Raw genomic sequence first — 23,328 nt, 5'->3', positions numbered from 1 at the left:
GATGTTGGTGTGGGCTGAGGTACGTACCCTCAGGATTGGAAGCAGACTGATTTTAGTCCTAGAAACTGGGCTTCTTGGGTGGGAAACAGGAGAGAAGAGGGATGAAAAGTGACACTCCTGTCCAGCTTACAGTGCTGGGACTGGGCTGGTGTGTTTCAGCTGAATCGCGGGGTAGGAAGTGGGGTGGAAGAGGAAAGGAATAGAAAAGAGTGGGGCAGGTGAAGAGTCCATCCCTACGCTCCCTACTTCTCGCTTCCAGTCTATCTCATCCCTCACCGTCTCTATGAGTATCAGGTCTTCCTCTAACTGGATCAGCCCTGTCTGGAGACCAGGCCCATGTCCTGACATCCAGCATCCTGTCCCAGCTGGGACGCTTCCCGGGGCCAGAGCCCAGTTTCCCTTCCCAGGCCAGCAAAGCTGTCTCTGAGAAAGATTCCCCTCTGAGGGTCACAGCCCCAAGCCCCGCCACCGTAGTCCACACCACTGTCAGGGACGTAACTCAGAAGTATAATCTTTTAGGAGGAGGGCTGATTTGTTCTACCTGCAAATGCTGCTTTTGAGCAGGGGGCAGGGACTGGCCTGATGTCTATGATTGGTTCATGAATCCAACCACACAGTTGCATTTGGACACAGGCCCGGCTGCTGAGTGCTTGTGGATGTCAATCCCACACAGTCCTCTCATTGTGGGAGGGCAGGCTCGGAGGACGAAGGGCTCCTTCTTGTCCTCTCTGTTCTAAGGATTGAGAACCCTCCTGGAGAACTCCTAAGATTCTGCGTGCCCCTAAGAGATTGTGCAGAGTTGCTGAGAGTTCTGCCCTTCTTTGTCCCAGGCCAAGCTTCCTAATGAACACACACTGCTCAGGTGGGCCTCATGCCCCCTGGGTGGGGCCAGGCCCAAAGGCTTGGCCCACAGGACAGGAATGGGTGGGTGCTGAAGGGTGCTGTGACACTCTGTGCACCACCCATTGAGACACCAGCCTCTCAGGAACTCTGCACTTTCTATCTGAATATTTGGCCCATGCATAGAACGGTCCCCAGCCTTCGGCCTTCCTTCCTGTCTCTTTTTATATTTTATTCTTTCACTTTCTCCCCCTCTCTCCTCTGTTTTTTTTTTTTCTTTCCTGCCTCTCCCCTTTTTCTTCCACAAGGAATGTCATAAAATCCCAGGATGGGAAGGGACCCTGAAGACTTACTAATTCAACTACCCCCTGAGATGCGATTCTTTTCCACACTGTCTATCAGGTAGTTGTGCCACCTCAGTCTACCTGGGCACTCACTGTTCACTCCCTCTCACTGAAGAACCGGTGTTGAGCAGTTTAAAATGTCTGTCCTCCGCCCTTCCAGCCCCCAGGCCTGACACTGCTTTGCCACGTGCTCTGTGAGAACTACAGAGGTGCGGAGGTGAGAGCCCTGCCTCCATCCCTCGCTTCAGGGCTCCAAAGCTTCTCATGCAAAGCACATTTGTGAGCCTCTACTGTATGCTTTGGGTGCTGTGCTAGCTAGCTAGCTCCAGTGCATTTTGTCATAAAGCTTGTTTGGGTGGGAGTGGTGTGTAATGGGTTGAAGAGACAGACAGAGAGAGAGAATCTAAGTGTGTATGAGGGGACCTGGAAAATGGTCAGAGAATGCAGGATGACAGCGGTAGCCTTGGAACTCAGAGCAATTTATCAGGAGCAGTAATTCTTTGAGCTACAGAAACCAGATGCCCAGGATGTGGCCTTGAATCAGATCGGAAAACTGTCTGCAGAAAGGTGATTTGAAAGGAGTGGCCCCCTCCCACCGCCCAGCATCTCCTAAAGATCAGCTGGAATGAGAACCGTCTAGAAGATCCTTAGAGAAAGTCCACTAATATAAAAGGACAAAAGGAGGCAGGGCTTCTTTGAGGAAGCAGCAGCTGGTGCAGGGTCCTCTGCGTCCTGATCTCCTGTCTGGAAAGCAACCCCCACCACCCCCATGACACCTGAATAACATCCACAGCTAAAGCTAACATCTCTGAAGATTACCTGAGTCGGTAAATGTTTGAATTGCTATTCCCTGGGGGTGATGCTAACCTTGGATTTCCTTCTGGGGTATCGGGGTGATGCATTTTGGTACATAAAGGAAAGGGGATGGATGGCATCTTGCCATGGCTGCCTTGCCCCAGATTTTTTTTTTTTTTAAACATAAGTTCTCTAAACTCTACGTTGTTTTTTGAGGATTTTTCTGAAGGAGTACTTTTTTTCTTCTTCTTCTTTTTTTTTTTTTTTTTTAATTTAACTGTCAGGTCTTAGTCATGGCAAGGGGCTTAGTTGCTCCAGGGCACATGGGATCTTCGTTCCTGCCCAGGAATCAAACCCATACCCCCTACATTGCAGGGCACTTCACAGGGAAAGAGGGACCTTCTGTCTGCACAAAAGAAGGCATCATCTATAAAGAAAGAACCCTGACGGCAAGAGCATGAGCAAAAGAAACTGGGGGACCTTGTCCTTCTAGGGATTATATGTGTTCTCTGCTGAAAAGGCAAGCCCAGATACTAGGATATAAGAAAGACCCCAGGTAGAGGCCATAAATTGCCAAGTTTAACCTAACAAATACCTTTACCTTGTAAATCTCCAACATAATGACAAGAGCAATTCTGGAAAATTGAAGATGGAGCAACCAAAGCCACTTCAGTTGTAATGTGTCAATTAATTGATTGTATTTGCAACACACCCACCCACGCATATGTGCTCAATGACAAGCTTTTGCCTTAGGACTCAATAGAGAATAACATTATATTGAAAATGAAAGATATCTGCTGTGACTGGCATACAAAAGAGATTGAATTATAAAATGTCTTACAATATTAGCATTTATTTCAAAATATGGCCAGTGTTCCTAATGAGACTTGATATGGATTAAAAAAAGAAAAAAGCCATCCAAAGACCCCATGATGGGTAGACTTGTTGGTTTAAATTAGTTGGAAAGATTTTGTATCATCTGTTGGTTGAATAAGCAATTTAGGTAATTTGAAGATGGTATGATATTTTAAATTGTGCTAATTGCATATGCTTTGTCTGGACACGTGAGTGTAAGTTCAATAATTAAGTTCAAGTCCACATGGAATAAGGAGAATGAAAGTGTTTATATTTTTATCAACTGTTTGCTGCTTAAACATTTCCCCTTGTGTATTAGGAGTTAATTTGGTTTTGGCAAATTAGACGCATTTTCTCTTAGCAACACTCTAGCAAACTGGTCTTTAAATTGAGTCTAAAAGCCATTCAAGGCATCCAACCAATTGTGAGAAAAACTGCCACAATCATAGAGATCAGAGAGAAACTTCATAAGAATTGATCAGTGTGGAAATGGAGAAAAGAATGGGAATGGAGAATTAATTACCAATGCTTTGTAATAAAAGTGGACTATCATGTATTAAAACTGGCTGAAAACACTATTGGTCATCAAACGTTAATAAAAATATTAATAATAGTAATACTAGCTAAGATTCATTGAACTACCATATTTAAGGCACATGCTATAGAACTTGTAAGCATTATTTTATTAATCCTTACCATAATCCTGTGAGATGATATTATTCCATTTATAGACAGAGACTAAAGCACAGAGAGGGTTAGTCATTTGCTGAAGGTCACATAGCTGTTACTTGCAGAGTTGAGTGAGATTTGTTCTTTGGTTATCTGACTCCAACATCGGAACTCTAAGACGCCAAGCCAAACCTCCTCCCAATACCTATATAAATCAGTTTAAGCAAAGGGTAGTGTATTTTACACAGTGTTGCCAAATTTGCTTCTAATTATGGAATTTGTCTAGAAAAAGGATTTCTCTTGCTGTCTCTCTTATTTCTCAAACTAGCATCACCCCACCCCCGCCCCCGCCACAATTATAAAAGGTAGGCATGATTTAATACATATGGTTATAGCCACATTGGGACAAATCTTTGACAGTATTCTAAAGGTAAAGATACAAAGAACTTATGATACAGCAATTTCACTCTCGGGCAAATACCCAATAGAAACGAATGCTTATGTCCATCAAAAGACAAGCGAGACTTTTGATAGACATAAGCACAAGGATGTTCATACTGCCTTTATTTGTAATAGCCCCAAATTAGAAATAACACAAATATTCACCAACAGTAGGATGGGGTGGGGGGTGGTGCCGGGACTGTGGTATATTCATACAATGGGATGAATATCCCACACAACCACGAAAAAGAACAAAGCTACAATTACACACAACAGCATGGATGTCATAAGATTGAGTGAAAGAAGAATATGTAATGTGTGATTTCATTTACATCAAGTTCAAACATGGGTCAAACTAGTTTTTGGTGAAAGAAGTCAGAATAGTGTTGAAAGGGACTGACTAGGAGTGGGAGCAGTCAAAGGAGTACTCTGAATTGTGAGAAAGTGTTTCACAGCTGGATCCCAGCGGTGGTTTTCTTTTTCTTTATTTTGGCCGCTCTGTGAGGCTTGTGGGATCTTAGTTCCCTGACCAGGGATCAAACCTGGGCCTTCAGCAGTGAGAGCCTGGAGTCCTAGTCACTGGACTGTTAGGGAATTCCCCCAGTGGTGGTTTATATCTGGAGATAGGTGGTAGTTTCATGGGTCTGTGCATATGTCAAAATTCATCAAGCTATAAACTTGAAATTTGTGCACTTTATTGTATTTGTTATACTCTGATTTTTAAAAATGGAAAAATAACCCTTGGAAACAAAGCAACAAAATAATATGAACTCATTATATTAGAACTGCCCTGACCAATGCAGCAGCCACTAGCCACATGTGGTTATTTAGATTTAATTTTAATTAATTAAAATGAAATGAAAAATTCAGTCCTTCATCGAATTTCACAGTTCCTAACCACATTTCAAGTGCCCAATAGCCACACATGGCTAGTGATTTCAGTATATCGGGTAGCAGAGAGACAGAACATTTCCATCCTCACGGAAAATTCTGTTGGTAGTGTTTCAACAGAAAATTGAAAAATGCTGAAATATATAGAAACTTCCCTGGTGATACAGTGGTTAAGAATCAGCCTTGCAATTCAGGGGATGCAGGTTTGATCCCTAGTCAGAGAACTAAGATCCCACATACCCCAGGGCAGCTAAGCCCCTGCGCCATAACTATTGAGCCCACGCACCTCACCAAAGGGAAAGATCCCATGTGCTGCAATGGAGACCTGAGACAGCCAAATAAATAAATATTTTTAAAAAGTATATAGAAAAATAACAGTATTCATAGTACCGCATCCAACAAAAACCATAGTTAACATTTCGTATGCCTTCCAGGCTTGCTCTAAAAGAAGTTTTTATGAAACGTACATGAAACTTTTTGAAATTACATGAGTGATGTGTGAATGCATTCTCATCCTGAAATAATTAAACGCTGATTAATTGAAACTCCCCTTGACCACTAGCTGCAATCCCAGCGTTCTCTCCAGTGATAATCACTCTTATTGGGGGAGCATGTAGCTTTTCACACCCTTTTTGCATGCTCTTGTAAACATGTATGTATCTGTATGGGCGCGAGTGGTAAAGAACCCACCTGCCAATGCAGGAGACATGAGACTCAGGTTCCATCTCTGGGTTAGGAAGATCCCCTGGAGGACGGCATGGCAACCCACTCCAGTATTCTTCCCTGAAGAACCCCATGGACAGAGGAGCCTTGTGGGCTATAGTCCATGGGGTCGCAAAGAGTCAGACACAACTGAAGCAACCTAGCAGGCACACATGCTTGTGTCTGTATGGAAATATAAGCAGTGTCATTAACACCACCCCAGCTCAGGGAGTTTCCATCTGGTTCAGTTCAGTCTCTCCCAGTTCATGTAAAGGATGTTATCTCCACCATCCACACCCCACCGGGGTCAAGGGCTCCACTCCCCTTCATCTTGAGCTACTGTGATCCTGAGGTTTCGTAAGAACAAATGTCACGAGGGCAAGTCAGAGAGGGGCCTAAGCACGGTCTCAGCCCAGAGGTGCTTCTCCTACTGGATGCTCCCAGGACAAAGAGCTGACGATAAATCAGGCAGAGTGTTACTCCATACTGACTGTACGGAGAGCTAGCCTGAGGCCCAGGGCCAGCCTGATTGATGCTGGTGCTTGCTAGGATAAAGCCTGGGAGGTCTGCAGGCAGGACTCTGCTCCCACTGGGTGGCCTCACACAAAGGTCTTTTGCAGCTCTCACACCATGATGGAGCATGGAACTCTTTTGTGAGGCTGCCCAGGATCGCATTAGTACCAACATAATAATTTTCTCTCCGAGCAGCACTGCAAGGGTTGTGGCACAGGCTCCCTCTGACTCAGACCAATGCAACTCTCAGTGTTTACCTTCTGAGTTCTGTTCTTAATTCATTAAATTTTAAATTTTCTTGATTTTAATATATGCATCTATAGCTATTAATGTCCCCCTAAGTGACACTTTAACAACATCCCCCAAGTTTTGACAGAGAGTGTTTGCATTGTCACTTAGTTTTAAATATTTTATTTCCATGAGATTTGTTCTTTGACTAGTGAATTATTGAGACATATACTTCTAAATTTCCAAATGTATGCGTTTTCCCCTGCCACTTTTGTGTTTGATACTAATAGTTGTATTCAAAGAATAAGGACTGTACAATGTTGATTAATTGATTATTAAAACTTGCTCTGAGGAATAGTATGTAATAAATTCAGGTAAATGTTTATATATATTTAAAAGAATGTTTATTATTGAATTGTTGGGTTCATGTTTATATGATATGTTAATTAGATCAATTTGTTAATTTTATTATTTACATCTTCTATTTCCTCACCAGTTTTTTGGTCTGCTTGCTCTATTAATTTCTGAGAAAGATGTATTAAAATCTCCTTCTATGATGTGGATTTATCCACTTTTCCTTGTATTTTGCTTATTTTGCATTGTGTATTTTTGAGGCAATGTCATAAGATTCATTCTTTTTCAGTTAGATTTTTATCAAAGTATAACATACATACAGAAAAATATTTTCACAAGCAGAAATCATGTATACCATCATTCACATCAACAAAAAGAAAATTATCAGCATCCACAGCCTCCCCATACTCTCTTCAGGTCACTCCCCTGCCCCTACTATCCTAACTTGTAACATCACAGACTAGTTTTGCCTCTATGTACAGTATGTCTCTGAGAGTGATTCATCCAGGTCATTGCATATAGTTCATTCATTCTCACTGTTGTATAGTGTTCCAGCATGTAAATATACCACAATTCATTTATTCATACTACTGCTGATGGACTTTTATGCTGTTTCCATGGGGACTATTAGAAATAATCCTGTTATATACATTCCTGTATATGTCTTTGGGGAATTGATACATTTTTGTAGGAGTAGAATTGCAGGACAATACAGTGTGCATACACAGCATTGGTAGATACCACCAAACAGGTTTTCAATATGTACCAATTAACACTTGCACCAACAATGAGTCTTCATCAGCACTCAGCACTGTCTCCTTTGGTTTTAGTCATTCTGTTATGTATGTAGCAGCACTGCACTGTGGTTATACTTGGCATTTCGCTCATAAGATGAACATTGTTCTTTACTATCCATTTGGATATATATATGTATGTATTTGGCTTCACTGAGTCTTAGTTGCAGCACATGAACTCTTAGTTGAAGCACATAGGATCTAATTAATACCCTGACCATGAGTAGAGTCCCCTGTATTGGGAACATGGAGTCTTAGCCACTGAACCACCAGGGAAGTCCTGGGTATCCTCTTAAGTAAAATGTCTTTTACTCATTCTTCTGTTGGGTTGCCCAGCCTTTTCTTTCTGATTCCTAGAGTTTTTAATATGTTCTGGGTAGGATACCCCTGTATTTAAAATGTCCTCTCCCTGTTTATGTCTTCTATTTCCATTCTTTGTGTGTTGAGGGGATGGATGGGTGGGTGGCAGGGTGGATGGGTGGGTCTGTGCTTTAATGAAAAGTTGTTCTTAATTTTTGTTGTTCCTATTTAGTTGCTAAGTCTGACTCTATTGCAATCCCACGCACTGTAGCCTGGCTCCTCTGTCCATGGGATTTCCCAGGCAAGAATATTGGAATGGGTTGCCATTTTACCATTTCTTTCTCCAGGCGATCTTCCCAACCCAGAGACTGAATCCACGTTTCCTGCTTGCCAGGCGAATTCTTTACCAATTCTTAATTTTAATGTATTCCAGTTATTTTTTTCTATATGGTTAGAACTTTTTTGGAGTTTAAGAAATCCTTGCCTATCCCAAGGTAAAATATTCTCTTATGTTTTCTTCTAAAAGGTGTTCTTTTTTTTTTTTTTTGCCTTTTACATTTAGATCTACAAGCCATCTGGAAGTTATTTTTGTGTATGGAGTAAGGTGAGGTCAAGATTCATGTTTTTCTAGGTGGATAACCAGGTGATCGCACATCTTTTATTGAAAAGAAGCTCTTCCCCCACCCCCCAGCCCCCAGTTTAAGGCTTTGGCACCTTTATCATTGGTTAGGAGACTATATATGTGTGCTTTTTTTTTCCTGGACTCTCTGATCATCTTTGGTCATCATATCTCTTTTTGTGTCTCTTTTCTATGTCTTTCTTCTATTTTTAAGGATCTTTGTGATCATGTTGAGTCCATCCAGATAATCCAGGATAATCTCCTCATTTTAAATCAGCTGATTAACTATTTTAATTCCGTGTAACCTTAATTCTCCTTAGGCACCAAACCTGAAATACTCAGAGGCTCTAGGGATTAGGGTATGTACATCTTTGTTGTCATTCAGTCGCTAAGTCACATCCAGCTCTTTGCAACCCCATGAACTGAAGCACGCCAAGCTTCCCTATCACTCTGTCTCCCAGAGTTTGCTCAAACTCATGCCTTTCCCAGCTTCAGGGTCTTTTCCAGTGGGTCAGCTCTTTGCATCAGGTGGCCAAAGTATTGGAGCTTCTGCTTCAGCAACTGTCCTTCCAATGAATATATCTTTGGAGGTCCATTATTCTTCCTACTGGAATGAGTGATTCAGTTTTTCTGCATCCTCACAAACATTTGGTGTTTTCACTATTTTTTATTTTAGTCATTCTGGTATGTGTATGGTGATACCTCATTGTGTGGTTTTAATTTGCAGTTCCCTAGTGGGCAATTGCACCCCACTCCAGTACTCTTGCCTGGAAAATCCCATGGACAGAGGAGCCTGGTAGGCTGCAGTCCATGGGGTCGTGAAGAGTCGGACATGACTGAGCGACTTCGCTTTCACTTTTCACTTTCATGCATTGGAGAAGGAAATGGCAACCCACTCCAGTGTTCTTGCCTGGAGAATCCCAAGGACGGGGGAGCCTGGTGGGCTGCTGTCTATGGGGTCGCATAGAGTCGGACACGACTGAAGCGACTTAGCAGCAGCAGCAATGGGGAATGATGTTGAATATGTTTTCATGTGTTTACATGCCATTTATACATCCTTCTCAGCAAAATGTCTGTTCATATCTTTTGCTGATTTCCTAATTAGATTGTTTGGAATTTTTTGCTATGGAATTTTGAAAGTTCTTTGTATATTCCAGATTCTAGTCCTCTGTTGGATATATGGTTTGCAAGTATTTTCTTCCACACTGCAGTTTTTCTGATTGTTCTCTTAAGAGTTTTTCATATAGCAAATATTTTTAACTCAGATGAGGTCAAATTTGGATGAGGTCAAAATCTTTGCTTTTGTGAATTGTGATTTTGCTTTCAAGTTGAAGAAGGCTGCCAAACCTAAAAGAAGATTTTCATTTATATTTTTCTCCAAAGTTTTACAGTTGTAGGTTTTATATTTATATCTGTGATCTGTTTTAAGTTAATTTTTGTATAAACTGTGAGGTTTAGGCAGAGGACCCATTGCCTGTGAATTTCTCCAACACCATCAGTTAAAAAAGGTATCCTTCCTCCAGCAGACTGCTTTTGCATATTTGTTAAAAATCAGTTGGGTGTATTGGAATGGGTCTATTTCTGGGTTCTCTATTGTCTCATTGATCTATGTGTCTATCCCTCCACATACTGATACCATAATGTATGGATTATTGACTGAATATCATGTAGAATGATTCCTTCCATTTTATATTTCCTTGTCATGATTGTTTCAGTTATTCTAGGAACTGTTTCTTTCCATGAAATTTTTAGAATAGGCTTGTCTATGTTATTAAAAGAAAACAAAAACCTCACTGGGATTTTTATAGGAATTGTATTAAACTTATGGACATCTTTACTATATCAAGTCTTTGAATCCATGAACATGATATGTCTCTCCGTTTGTGTGGGCTGTGTTTGATTTTTTTTCATCAACATTTTGTAATTTTCAGCATGGGGATTCTGTACATACGTTAATAAATGTATACAGAAGTATTTCATTTTCTTTGGGGTTTCTGTTAAAGGTGCTGTGCTTTTAATTTTGGCTTGCACATGTTCATCATCAGGATATAAAAATGTGATGGGACTTTGCTGGTGGCTCAGTGACAAAGAATCGACCTGCCAAGGCAGGAGACACGGATTTGATCTCTGGTCTTCGACGATCCCACATGCTGAGGGCAAATAAGTCCGTGCGCCACAACAGCTGAAGCCCGTGCACCCTAGAGCCCGTGCTCCAGAGCAAGAGAAGCCACCACAAGAAGAAGCCCAAGCACTGCCGCTGGAGAGTAGTCTCCACTTGCACAGCTAGAGAAAGCCCGTGTGTGGCAACAAAGACCCAGCACAACAAAAATAAATTCGTTACTTAAATTATTTTTGGTTTGTGTATGTCAGCCTTATACTCTGCAACCTCGTTGAGCTCACTTATTCTAAGAACTTTTTTTAAGATTCCTTGGAATTTAATAGGCAGATATTTTAATGTTATTTTTATAGCCAAGTCTTATATTTATTTATCCGCATGATCAAGTCCTCATTATCGTTTCTAATGTTGTTTATTTATGTCTCTTCTTTTTACTTGATTCCCAAATTGTGGACTTTTAAAAAGAGCAAATAGCTTTTGTTTTTGTTAATCAACTTTACTGTTTTTTTTTTTCTTTAACTCATTATTTTCTGATTTTTATCTTTAACAATTTTTCTACTTTCCTTGGGCTTCTTTTTCTGAAAAACTTTTGCTTTTGAGTAAATTCCTTGAAGGTTATAGATTCTTTGCATATCATTTTAGATAAATCCCACAAGTTTTCTATGTCATGCTTTTGTTTTTATAAAAAGTCTATGTTTCATTATGGGATCATGAAAAAACTTCTGGAGATGGAGAGTGGTGACAGTTGCACGAAAGTACGAATGAACTTACTGTCACTGAGTTGTACACTTTAAAATGGTTGAAATTTTAGGTTGTGTATATATTTGACCACAGTAAAAAAAAGAAAAGTTTGTAATTGCAGTTTGAATTTCCTCTTTAACTTGAGAGTTTTCCTAAGTGCATTTTAAATTTCTCAATTTTGGTTTTGTGGTTGTTGTTGCTGTTGTGTCTTTTGGCTATTTTTTTTTAACCCTAATTTTATTATATATGGTTTGTGAAGGTATCATGTATGCTTTGCTATTTGAACTTTATTGATTTCTTTTGTGGCCTAAGAAAGTTTAATTTAGGAGGAACACTTACTGTGTTCGTGAAGAAAATATGTACTTTCCCATTATTGGGTAAAATATTTTAGGAGATTTTTCCATCTAGCTACTTAATGATTATCAAACCATCTGTATTCTTATTTATTTGCTATCTGCTCTCATCTGCTGCAAGACGTGTTAAAAATCTCCCACTTTGACTGTAGATTTTTCTCATTATACTTCTGTCACAGCTGTGTTAGTAGATGCATACACGTTTATGCCCATTGTATCTTCCTGATGGACTATACCATCTATTAATATGAAATAGTCTCCCTTTTTAAGGTGGGTTGCTTTGAATTTTATTTTTTCCTGATGTTAATACTGCAACTCCTACTTTTGAAAAAGTGTACACCTAGGACTTCTCTGGTGGTCCAGTGGTTAAGAATCCTTCTGCAAATGGGGACACGGGTTTAATCTCTGGTCTGGGAAGAATCCTCGTGCCTCAGGGCAACTACAGCTCGCTGGCCACGACTACTGAGCCCAAGGGCCGTAACTACTGAAGCCTGAGTGCCTACAGCCTGTGCTCTGCAACAAGAGAAGCCACTGCAATGAGAAGCCTGCCCACCACAATTAGACAATACTTCCCACTGCCACACGCTGAGAAAGCCCGTGTGCAGCAACGAAGATCCAGTGCAGCCAAAAATAAAGAAATAAATACTTGTAATAAAAAAAATCAAAATGTATATACCTAATGTATGTTTTTCTAGTATTAAAATTAATTTTCAATGAAATAATTCTCTAAGGCTTATGATGAAAAATAGTCCTGATTTCAATTCTCTAAGGCAAACACTTTCAATTTTTTCAGCTACTTCTTCCAACATTTCCCACTGTATTAAAAAAATACTTTTGTGTTATTGCTTTCAATTTTGTGTATTACCTATTGACTTTCTATGGAAGTTGAAGAATTAGCTCTCTTACATACCCTCTCTCAACCTCCTCTATCTTCCGATATGATTAAATTATCATTTTTGCTAAAATCAGCGTTCAGTGTTTACATTATGGTAATTACCCAGACGTTATTCACAGCTGGTTCCTGTAACTAATTATGCTTCTATTTCTTTTCTTGTAGAGCCTTTCGTTCTCTCTGGAAGTGATAATTACCTTGGTTGTTTGGTGGGTTTTTTTGTTGTTGTTGTTTATTTTTTGTTTGTTTCCATTACTCTGCCAATGCAAGAGACGCAGAACTCGGGTTTTATTCCTCAGTCGGGAAGATCCCCTGGAGGAGGATATAGTACCCGACTCCAATATTCTTGCCTGGAAAATTCCATGGACAGAGGAGCCTGGCATGCTACAGTCCAAGGGGTCGCAGAGTCAGACACGTCTTAGCAACTGAGCACACCCTAAAACTTACTGCAGAAATATGCATTTTCTCTCAGTATACCCTTAGAAGTGAGTTACTTGGTCAGTTTCTTCTGTTTTCTTGGAGATAGTCCTCTGAAGCCCTCCTTCCTTCTGCTCCCATCCAGGCCAGGCTGCTTGCTCCTATACTTGCTGCACAGTTGCCATCCGGGGACTTCCCTGTCTGATGTTGGATCACCCCTTTCCCGGGTCTTTTTCTTCTTGGTATATTCCCTCTTTTTGATGGAGCACCTTCTCTAGAGAAGCAGGAAAGGATCCTGGTTTCATGGGGCCTAAGATATATAATTATACAAGATTAAATATGACAGAAAATACTTAGTGTGAGAAAAGAAATCACAACAATTTGCATTTTTTGAAAATGGTAACAAATACCACAAACAACACAAAATCCAGGAAATAAGTCCAACAGTAACTGTATGATATACCTCTGTAACAGTTTTCCTCCTGATATTTTAGTTGTGCCTCTGATGCCTTCTGTATTAGTTGAGGTTCAATCAGAAACCAATCTCACTAGAAGGAAAAATTTCTATCTATCCATCCATCGTCTATTCATTTTTCCATCTATGTATCTTTTAACTATCTACCCATACACCTATCATGTATCTATTCATCTATGTGTCTTATCTCTATCTATCTATAGATCTGTTAGAGGGCTTTGACTTTGCACATCGTGGGAGCTGGTTAAGCAGACTGTGTAAGGCTGTTGCCTTTGCATCTTTAGCTGGAGCCTGATGTCTGCAGGGCAGGGAGGGTGTAAAGGAAGCTGGATGTAAACTTCCATCCAGTTTATGGGAGATATCATGGACAAGTTGGCACCCCAGAGCATAAGCTGGGACCCACAAGGACTGACTGGAACTGTCTCCAACCTTGATGGTGTGGCTGTCCTGGGAGAGAAGCTGGCACCCTATGTCGAAGAGCTAAAAACACAGTTGACTCAGGAGTTGGAGAAGCTGAAGCGGCTCTAGCGGAAGGTGGCGCCCTGGCTGCTGCCCCAGACCAAGGATGTGAGCCAATTGGAAAGAAGCAGCATGTGTGAGCTACAAAGTAGCTGCTGCTTCTCTCCAGCTCTCTAAACATCCCTCCAAAGTGTCCCTTGTGGTCACCCCAAATGGAGACATACAAGAAAGGTAGTTCTGGGAAGCAATTCAACCTGGCCAAGTCAACTCCAAAGGCACCAGCGCTTCTTTAGTGGTAATGATTTTGTAACATTTTATATTCTACATTGAGAGAATAAAAAGGTAATACAGTCTTAATCATATAGTCAAAGCTATGGTTTTTCCAGTAGCCATGTATGGATGTGAGAGTCGGGCCATAAAGAAGGCTGAGTGCCAACGAATTGATGGTTTTGAATTGTGGTGCTGGAGAAGACTCTTGAGAGTCCATTGGACTGCAAACCAGTCAGTCCTAAAGGAAATCAATCCTGAATATTCATTAGAAGGGCTTTTGCTGAAGCTGAAGCTTCAATACTTTGGCCACCTGATGTGAAGAGCCAACTCATTGGAAAAGACCCTGATGCTGGGAAAGATTGAGGACAAGAGGCAAAGAGGGCAGCAGAGGATGAGATGGTTGGATGGCATCACAGTCTCAATGGGCATGAATTTCAGCAAATTCCGGGAGACAGTGGAGGACAGAGGATCCTGGTGTGCTGCAATCCATAGGGTCACAAAGAGTCCGACAGTGACTTAGCAACTGAACAGTAACAACAGTTTTAACTGTATCGTGTTCTATCAAAATGTATTTCTAGTATTTCAAGTTGAGATTCATAAAACATGCAACCTCACACAGTTGGACCTGAGATTTACAATTCTGTTATAGTTCTGTGTCCCACAGACATGGACTCTGATAAATTCCATTTCATGTGGTTCTCACTCAAAAAGAAAAAAAAATGTGCCCTGACATTTAATCAATAACTTGGCTGGGTATGGAATTCTAAGTTTGAGATTATTTTCCCTTAGTATTTGGAAATTATTGGTCTATTTTGCAATGCTGAATATATTCCTGATAGGATTCACCATTGGCATTGACCAAGCTTCAGTGAGAACTGAACTCTTTCCTTATAATTTTGTACATCTGATGATGGGAGAAATTTCCTACAGACTAGCTTTTGGTTCCATGCATCTCAAACCTTGTTTTTTCTCTTCTGCCCACCTAGGTAATTGCCAGATGCCATAGAATATATTATGATTCAATATTTGGCCTTGCACCTTCCAGTCAGAGTGCCAGGTAAGTCAGTGCCAGGTAAGTCAGTGGGTGATGGAAGTATTCCCAAACATGATTTTTCTTTATTAATTTTTATTGGAGTACAATTGTTTACAATATTGTGTTAGTTTCTGCTATACAGCAAAGTGAATCAGCTATATGTATACATATACCCACCTCTTTTTTGGATTTCCTTCCCATTTAGGTCACCACAGAGCACTGAGTAAAGTTCTCTGTGCTATACAGTAGATAATCTATTTTATGCATAGTGTCAATCATATATACATGTCAATAGCAATCTCCCAGTTCTTCCCACCCCCAAACACCATTTTTACAATTAGATGTGAGTAATCACAACTGCTTAAGAAAGTGACTTAAAACCACATAAAAATACATAGGTCACTGTGAAAGGTTGCTGCTATGAGCTGCGTGTTGCCAGGATTCGGGACCTCCAGAGGAGAGGATTTCGATTTGGGATTAGAGACAAGGCTTGACTACTTGGAGATTTTTGTGTAGCAAGGTTTTATTAATGTATAATAGACATAGGGAAAGCTTCTGACATAGACATCGGAAGGGGACAGAAAGAGTGCCCCCTTGCTAGTTTTTAGTGAGGTGTTTTATGTCTGTTAGAAAGCTATTAATCAGATAAGAGAGACACCTCAAGACTGAGGGAATTGCACCAGGTCCCTCTCCCACAATATGTACTTTTGAGATAGGATGACAAAAGGTGTGTCATTTCCCAGCCATAAAACAATTGACAGAAATCCTGGTATGTTGAGCCATTATCAGCCCAAGGTTTGGGAAAAGAAAAAACATTAATTTTAGGCAGAACCATGTTGAAGAAGTGGGGTGATGGCACCCCACTCCAGTAGTCTTGCCTGGAAAATCCCATGGACAGAGGAGCCTGGTGGGCTGCAGTCCATGGGGTCTCTAAGAGTCAGACACGACTGAGTGACTTCCCTTTCACTTTTCACTTTCATGCATTGGAGAATGAAATGGCAACCCACTCCAGTGTTCTTGCCTGGAGAATCCCAGGGATGGGGGAGCCTGGTGGGCTGCCGTCTATGGGGTCACACGGAGTCGGACACGACTGACGCGACTTAGCAGCAGTAGCAGCATGTGGAAGAAAGGCAGATTCCGAAGCAAATACATAGTTTCAATAACACAGTTTAAGAAAAACATTTCCATAAGAAAAACGCATTGGTTAGCTCAAGGCAGAACCAAGTGTCCTCAACACAGAATTAAAGAAGCCTCTCTTAATTTTGTGTAGAGAAGGAATAAAATGCCTGCCACTTGCAGCTTGTTTCCTCAGGCTGCTTGGGGATCTCTGGCCTTCCTGACTGTTACCCTGTCAACTGAACCCAAATTAAACGTACCCCCAGCTCAATACACTCTTAATCTGATCCCAGATATCCCTGCAGTCACTGCTAACACCGGCCAGCAGCATGTGCTGGACTTGTGACCACTCTGATGGATAGAATGTGGCAGAAGTAGCTGTGGTTTCTGAGATTGAGTCTTCAAAAGCCTTGAAGCTCCCTCTTTGGCCCCCTTGGAACCACCCAATCATCACGTTGTGACGAAGCCCCAGCCAACCTCCTGCGGGATGAGAGGCCACATGGAAGAGAGCCCAGGAGCCCCGCCGAAGCCATTACCAACGACCACGCACGGACTGCGGACATCCGGGTTTCTTCAGCTTCAGTCAAGCTATCCAATGACGTCAGCCACATCAGTGATCCCAGGCCAAGACAAGCAGAACTGCCCGGATGGCCAACCCACAAGGTGGTGAGAAACATTTTTGTCTTTAACCACTATGCTTTGGAGTGGTTTGTCATGGAGCAGTAGATAACCTAATACATGTTAATCACACAATCACATGTAACTAGGTTTTTAAAAAACCCAGTTTGAATCCCTTTCTTTTCATTGATAATTGCTCACGATTTATTGTACTTAGTGATATGTTCATGTATGAATACGTGCTAAGTCACTTCAGTTGTGTCCGACTCTTTGTGACCCTATGGACTGTAGACCACCAGGCACCTCTGTCCATGGGATTCTCCATGCAAAAATAATGGAGTGGATTGCCATACCCTCCTCCAGGGGATCTTCCTGACCCAGGGGTCAAATCTGCGTCTCTTACGTCTCCTGCTTTGGCAGGCGGGCTCTTTACCACTAGGGCCACCTGGGAAGCTGATACTTCATATCTACTCCTAGCACCTTATTTTGAGTTTTCTCTCTACCACACTTTTTTTTTTTTTTTTGGCTTTTCCCCACTTCCCATGTCTTGCCTTTTGTTAATGTGGTCACGTTTTATTTATTGTATTTTTCTTCTCATGACTTAAAAGTTACAAATTCTATTTCCATTCTTCTGGCTTTTCTATCCATGAGACAGAAGAATATATGTGAACCTGTTTCTTCATTTTTCTTTGGCTAGCGGGTGTGCTTTGGGGGTAATTAGGTTCACTTTTACCCATTGGAAGGGAAGCTACTGTTTGTGATCTAGAAAAATATAAAACATAGAGTAAAGCAATCAAAATCACAACAGGATAGGAGCCCTATGAGCCTCTCTGTGTGTGGGTGTGCAAGTGGATGGTTATTGGAAAATGGCAGGAGTGAAGCTCGTCAGCTCTGGTCTTGCATTTATCAGCCACCCACCTGACACTTATTGAAAGTGTCTGCAGATGGACCAAGCATCCACATCGGCCCATTGCTTATCCTCTGCTTTTCCTTGACTACACTTTAGGCAGGCTTCTCTTTGCACTCCAGCCCCTGATCTCTGTTTTCCCCCAAGCCTGCGCAAGCACAGAAACATTGGGATGTGCCCCCTCCCCCATCTGCCTCTCCTGGGAATTGCCAGACCACAGCGGAACACTTTTCCTGCCAAACTTTACTGGTATTTCCCCTAGTGTTTCAGCTTTCCCTCCAAAGATTCTGCTTATCACGGCTCTCCTCTACCCTATAAACGAAAATCCCTTTTCTGTTTGATTTTAAGATGTTTGCAGATTTCTGAGATCTCCCTATTGCAATAGTTTTTCTAATTAGAGTCTCTATCTAAGTCTCTTATCTAAGTCTTGACAAGACATAATTATTTGCTGAACTAAAGACCTGGATAACATCAGAAACCTGGAAGGTAAACTCTTTACAGGGAGTGGGACTAGCCCCTTATTTTTCTTTCCATGAACTTAAACTGCTCTTGAAACATTATTGGCATTGAATAGGCGTTTCCTAAATGGAGGAATGAACAAATGAACAGTTGCTGAACTCGGGAGATGGAGGAAGAGATTGGGACACCTTGTGCCTAGTCCCTCTTTGCCTAGAAGTTAAGTTCTCCCTGTTCAAATCTATAGCTACTAGAGATTCTGGAAATACATCTTCTACCTTGGAAATGTGTGTAGTCAGAGTGAGAAATTTGAAGCTACTTTAAAAAGCTACACTGTTTCGAAGCAGACCTCCTTACTCCTGCAGGAGGCCATGGCTGGGCGACAGTGGCGGAGTCACATGGTTGATGATGACAGTCTCACCCGAAGCTAAAACAATAGCTGGAGCTGCAGACATTTCTGCCACTCACTGAGTTCCCTGTGTCGTTTGCCTTGCTTTCTCCACTTTTACCTTCTCTAACTTCTTGCAGCTGGATGCATATGTTAGCAGCAGCAGCTCAGCCCTCCCTAGTGACCGAGGCAGGAAGTTGGTCTGTTAGTCTCAGCAGCTCTTGACAAAACCCAGTCGGCTAAAATCTGTCAACCCTTCCCCCAAAGCTGTTGCTAAAGCGAGTCCCCACCCCCTGGCGGCTTTGTCAGGCCTTGTTTATCTTTTCATCACTCTTGACCGGCTCTGGACTATTTCTGGATCCCATATCTGGGATTTCCCAGACAAATCCCACATCTCTGCCAGCTCCCTGGTGTCTGAGATTCTGAGAGGTGTGGAAAAACATTGTCTAACTGAACCAGCATTCTACTGTGGCAAAAAAAGTAGATTTGTCCGAAGCAATTTGGGCACACGTGAATGTCCCTAGTCACCAAACATCCCCAATCACTGGTTTTCCCCATGGTGAGCTTTTGCCAACACTTACTCATCTTTATGCATTTTTATGCCCTGATATTAATTTCAATGGATTTTTCTCTCCCCTTTACTTAAAAAATCATTTAAATCCATTTTTAGTTGATTATTCCTTCTCTGAGCTGTTTCTAGAACAGCTGGAAACAACATAATTATTAATGGCAAGAGATATTCCCCCTCACCTGGTGTGGGGTCCCTGTGATTGCAGGCTGGGGCTTACCTTTCTCCTCTCATTGGCCTCATTGCAGCTAACCTGTAGTCTGGTGGCCTAGCGTCTTTCCAACCAACTGACTTCTACCTGGTCCACCCGATCTGACAGAGCAGTGGGAGGATGGGAGAGGAGCAACTGAATGGGGCAGAGGGAGGCCTGCCCACGAGTAACTGATGACAAAGGTGCAATGGGGACTTCCTTGGTGGTCCCGTGGTTAAAACTCTGCATTTCCACTGCAGGGGCCATTGGTTTGCTCCCTAGTTGGGGAACTCAGATCCCACATGCTACACCGAGCGGCCAAAACATAAGTAAAGAAATAAATCTTTTTTGAAAAGGTGCAACTGATCTATGCAGCCAACATGCTCTCTTTTCCACAAATGTGGGCTGCGTCCCTGTAGCTGCATCTGCTCACTCTCCCTGCTCACCTCCCCAGTGCAGAGCATTGAGGATACTATGTTAGTGAAACCCTCCCCTCGCTTACATTGTATTGGTAGAACACTCCCCCATGGCTCTCAGTCAGGTGTAAGGCCCAGAAGCAGTTACACCACTTAGAGCATCACCTCCTACCTTTCCAGCTACACAGTTGACTAGCTGTGCATCAGTCTAGAAAAGTCATCCTGAAACCTCACTCTAGTGTGGGGAGGTGACACATTCTTGCTGTGTTCTAAGAGATGTTCTTCTGAGGTCTCTGTAATGGAGGGGATTACCTCCCTGGCCAAGCACAGCAGCCTGGCTGGGGAAGGAAGGATCTGTTCACAAGTCTGGGATGTGACAGTTACTTCTAAATCAATCAAGAGTTTTCATCTCCCCAAAGATACCAATGCTCAATTGAACATGCTGCTGCTAAGTCGCTTCAGTCATGTCCAACTCCGTGCGACTCCATAGACGGCAGGCCACCAGGCTTCCCCGTCCCTGGGATTCTCCAGGCAAAAACACTGGAGTGGGTTGCCATTTCCTTCTCCAGTGCATGAAAGTGAAAAGTAAAAGTGAAGTCGCTTAGTCGTGTCCGACTCTTAGCGACCCCCATGGACTGCAGCCCACCAGGCCCCTCCATCCATGGGATTTTCCAGGCAAAAGTACTGGAGTGGGGTGCCAGAACATAGCAGCCGCTGAATTAGACTGGATGCATCATTTATTATGGTGCTGTTTTCTCAACTGTCTTGTGAAACTAAGTTACATTTCCTGATTCAGAGGTCGAGACGAAAATGTTCTTTGGGGAAACAAAAGGGGGAAGTTTTGTTTAACAGATGTGTTGTCCCTTTGCAGGGCAGAGTGGATTCTGTGAGCTGTTCCAACATGCACACATTCAGTAACGCATCTAGCAATGTGCTGAACGCGGTAACCCAAACAGGTTCTCCCGAAGTCTGTGGTATTTTGAGTTGAAAGATGGAGTTTTAAATTGTTTTCCTGATTTCTTTGAAGGCTTAGTGAAATCACAGATTATATGAAACAAAAGATTGTTATCTTATCTAAGTGCTAACTTTGCTCGTCTGTTGGCATATTGGCAAACAGTGCAAAAGCAAATGTTGAAAAATTCCATTTCGTCTATGAACTTCTCACCAAAGAGAAATTTTTAAATCTTACCGGGTAAATGTCCTGTACACCTTTTATATAACACTGCTAAAAAGAGGTTTGATTTGCTTACCTAGGATATTGAGATTTTCATGATGAAAGTTTAGGTCACTTTTCCATTTCCTGAAAGCATGAAGAAGCACTCAATGAGATTTTTAATCTATAGAAGCAGAAGAACATAGCCTCCTCCTGCTGCTGCTGCTGCTAAGTCGCTTCAGTCGTGTCCAACTCTGTGCGACCCCATAGACAGCAGCCCACTAGGCTCCCCTGTCCCTGGGATTCTCCAGGCAAGAACACTGGAGTGGGTTGCCATTGCCTTCTCCAATGCATGAAAGTGAAAAGTGAAAGTGAAGTCGCTCAGTCGTGTCCGACTCTTAGCAACCCGATGGACTGGAGCCTACCAGGGTCCTCCGTCCATGGGATTTTCCAGGCAAGAATACTGGAGTGGGGTGCCATTGCCTTCTCCCATAGCCTCCTTAGGCATACGCTTACAAGACGTCTTATGGAATAGACATTAAAATATTGCCTACTATAAAATAACACTTTCCAAGTGTGGGATCAGAAGAATGTCCTTCTCTAACTTAGAAATACACTGACAGGGAATTCCTGGTGGCTTAGTGGTTAGGATTCTAGACTTTCACTGCCATGGCCCAGGCTCAATCCCTGGTTGGGGAACTGAGATCCTGAAAGCTGGGCGGCATGCCCTTGACCACCACCCCTCCTCAAATATACTGAGGATAAGAGTGGAGAAAGGGGTTACTGTGACATGGAAATCTATATCCATTTCTTCACAACTATCTGATGATCTTTGAAGAAGTTGCAGAAAAGGACTAACGGAGTGCACCTGACTAGCTCCATTCAGGTGCAGGTTGGACGGAAGCTCATCTAATGAAAAAATGACTCATTTCTTGGAAGTAAAATGACTTGACTCAATGAAATGACTCATTTCTTGGAGACTGCTTCGGAATTCAAAAAATTATCATCAGTAAAGGACAGCCAAGCTGAACAGGACTTTCTGAATTCTTTTGCCCTCACTCATTTGAAATCCAAATTCAGTTTCACAAGTTCAAATGGCCTCTGTGCTTTACAAACACTTTTCCTGAGAAAAGAGGTTTAACTTGTGATGACATTTGATATGCTTCAAGATGTTTTAAAATGATGGACATTTAAGGCTTCCTTGGTGATCCAGTGGTTAAGAATCCACCTTCCAATGCAGGGGACGTGGGTTCAATCCCTGGTCGGGGAACTAAGATCCTACATGCTGCGTGGTAACTAGAGAAAAGCCCACGTGCCACAACCAAAAATCCCTCATGCTGCATCTAAGACCAGACCCAGATAAACAAATCAGATTAGTAAGTATTTAAATAAAGTGATGGATGTTTTAGACATGGAGAACATATGGGATGAATTTATAGACACAAAGGACTGACAAGCAGCTGGTCTCCCAAAATGAGCTTGGAGATACAAAGAGGAAGGGCATTTTTGGAGAGGTGGAAATTAATTTCTACAAGTTCAAATTTCTGCTGATGCAAATAAGTAAAATCCTAAGTATTCCAGGCTCACACACTTTTCTTGAGAGGCTACCCAACAAGGTGTTGTCGCACTGAGCCAACACTAGGACCCTGTATAATGAGGCTTGAGAAGAGCAGAACTGCAGGTCAAAGTGCCTAACGTTTTAAACTCTATTTGTCTCTATTCCATTTCACCACCACATAAAGGAAAAGAAGGCTGTCATAAAGGCTGCAGGCAATTCAGAGCGGTGTCATTGGTAAAAGAAGCTGAAAGAGTAAAAATATGCTACCATATCATGGGACAGAAGGAAAAGCATCTTTGTTACTTTTTATTAAGTACAGGTAATATCTGTTTTGTTTAACTGATACTATTATATTTATAGAGTATTCCTTTCAGAAGTCTTACATGTATGTATCTTAATATATGATTAACTTATAAAATTTAAATATCCAATAGAGTTTAAAAAGATAAACTGCTATGTCAGAGGATATAAAGAGTACAAAAATATTTTTACAGTTTTTCTCACACTTACTCCATGCCTAGTTTAATGACCACCGTTGCTACTATTGTTTAAATGATAGCTTTTGTGTAACAGAAAGTGAACTATATAGAATAATACATAATTTCAAATAAAAACCTATTTTTATACTTGTATAGTAAAATTTTTAAAGTAATAGCTCGTATGTATATACTTATTTATTACATATGATATTATTATACATTTATTTTTTGGTCTGGTATGGCATAGCTGTCTTAGACTTTCTGAAAAGTTGATCATCCTGTTTGTCATTCAGCATAATGGTTCTGAGATTCATCCATGTCGTGTGTATCAGTTATTCAATGTTTTTTATTGCTAGGGAGTATTCCATAATATGGACA

This window comes from Bos taurus, chromosome 21, assembly GCF_002263795.3.
Source record: "Bos taurus isolate L1 Dominette 01449 registration number 42190680 breed Hereford chromosome 21, ARS-UCD2.0, whole genome shotgun sequence".
Taxonomy (NCBI): domain Eukaryota; kingdom Metazoa; phylum Chordata; class Mammalia; order Artiodactyla; family Bovidae; genus Bos; species Bos taurus.
The sequence above is the reverse complement of the archived record's forward strand: the minus strand, read 5'-3'. Positions refer to the sequence as shown.